General features: G+C 34.9%; 1 pseudogene; it reads left to right on the top strand.

Annotated features, from left to right (window-relative positions):
* The first annotated feature begins 273 nt into the window (after nt 1-273).
* Nucleotides 274-345, top strand: LOC140701018 (U6 spliceosomal RNA; annotated as a pseudogene).
* The last annotated feature ends 1,845 nt before the right edge of the window (nt 346-2,190 follow it).

Below are 2,190 nucleotides of genomic sequence, written 5' to 3'. Positions count from 1 at the left end.
AGGGATTTCTAGAAAAGAAGAATCCTTGTTTTTCTTCAGAATTTATCTGGAGAGATATGTTGTCTTTCTCTGGATGATATGGGATGCAGACGTGAGGCCTGATAGTGCTGCAGCCATTTTGCTACAATGAGAAATATGAAGTCTGAAGTCAAACTTGATCTAAGGAAGAGGATTGCAGAGAAATGGAGCTGGAGCAAACTGCACCTGAAATTGTCCTTCCTTGTGGATCTAAACTGAGTGAATCTAAAAATGTCTGCTCTAAAAATTACTCATTCTATACAGAGAAGATTAGCATGGCCCCTGCACAAGGATGACACGCAAATTCATGAAGCGTTCCATATTTTAGAATAAATAAATAAATAAAAATTACTCATTCTAGACTATTTACATCAGAATCTCCTGGGTGTGAGTGATTTTTAAGACTCTATACCATTCTGATGGAGAACCATGTTGAGAACCACCATCTTAAACAGAGGAGGATGGCTGTCGTTTGTCTCCTAATTAAGCACTTACAGAAGCCATTATATTATCCCAATAAAAAAAAATTCCCTTTCACATGTCAAATGAAATCCTTGACCAATAGACACTGTCTCATCAGAAAATTTAATAAACTTAGATTAAAAAAAAAGACAATCACTAAAGCTGATCATTCAGAAGAATCACAGGCTAAGTGCCAACTATCTCTTCCTCCAAGAAGTTCTGTAGATCAACTCAAAAGAATTACTGAATTGGTCACAGCCCAATCAGGAAAACAGATATCATCATGTATGAGATTAGTAACCACTGAAGAAACCAAGGGAGGAGGTGATGTTATCAGAGCCCAGTGGTCAGGGTTACCTGAAGGAAGCTGGAACCAGGACGGGTTTTTTTAGTGGTAGCTGGAGTCAAGGAGGAGATACATCTGCTACCAGCGATAATCCCCAAGGCAGAGAAGGAGAAATAGCCTCCCTTCTGTCTTCCTTCCCCAAGTCTGATCAGAACTTCCCATTAGATGTCTCATTGACTACATCCAGCAGAACAGTGGCTGACAAAGGAGTCTGGGAGAAAGAGTGGTCTAGATTCTTGATTGGATTTAGGTCCAATTTTATACATTATTATTTATCTTCTGGCAGGAATACTTCAAGGTGGGACTGTGCACTCCCTGTTATACTACTTCATGAGGTGTATGTCTTGACTGTTACATTTTTAATGATGCTGGACTTGATCAGTTGGTTTTTGTGGTGTCAGCCTGACCCACTCATTTCTCAAGTTCCCTTAATGGTTTTACCATCCATTTATTATGAGCTCTTTTTCCTCTTTCTTTCCTTTCCCTCATCCCCTTTCTCCTCCTTCCTTCCTTCCCTCCTTCCCTCCTTCCTTCTTTCCTTCCTTCCTTCATCTCTTTCAGCTGCAATATGGCCATTTCTAATTCTAACATTCTTTTTGCATTTGTTAGAATTCTTCAATGAAGAACTTTCATTCATCAATATGGTGTTATCTAAAAATACATTTTATACAAGAAATGCAGAAAAATGGGAAAAATGCATTTTCCTTTATTAATTCTCAGCATCCTGAATTGCTTAACCAACAACCTCCATACATAAAATTTTTACACTATTTTGTGAATACGTTCTCATCCCATGTAAAATTTTCAGGCAATTATTAAATTTAATGGTTATTTAATACTTATTGGTAGGAATATATCACAATTTACTTAACCATTTCCTTATTCATTTATTTATTGAATTATTTTGTTTTATTTTATTTTTATGTTGCATAATGTATTTTTATTTATTTATATTTTTAAAAAATATATTTTTATTGAAGTATAGTCAGTTTACAATGTTGTGTCAATTTCTGGTGTACAGCACAATGCCTCTGTCTTATAGAAATATACCGATATTTGTTTTCATTTTCTTTTAACCATAAGTTACTTCAAAATATTGAATATAGTTCCCTGTGCTATACAGTATAAACTTGTTTATCTATTTTATATATAGAAAGTAGATACAGAAGTTAGTATCTGCAAATCTCGGAGAGGGGAAGGGGGTGGGAAGGGATAAATTAGGAGTTTGAGATTTATAGGTACTAACTACTATACATAAAATAGATACACAACATTTCTTTATTTAGTTTGCTGATACATTTTTTTGTTACATATAATGCTAAAATGGACAACTTGACATACATTTATGGGCAAATTTCTGATGA

Source organism: Vicugna pacos, chromosome 13 (genome assembly GCF_048564905.1).
Source record: "Vicugna pacos chromosome 13, VicPac4, whole genome shotgun sequence".
Taxonomy (NCBI): domain Eukaryota; kingdom Metazoa; phylum Chordata; class Mammalia; order Artiodactyla; family Camelidae; genus Vicugna; species Vicugna pacos.
This window is presented reverse-complemented; position numbering and strand designations above follow the sequence as displayed.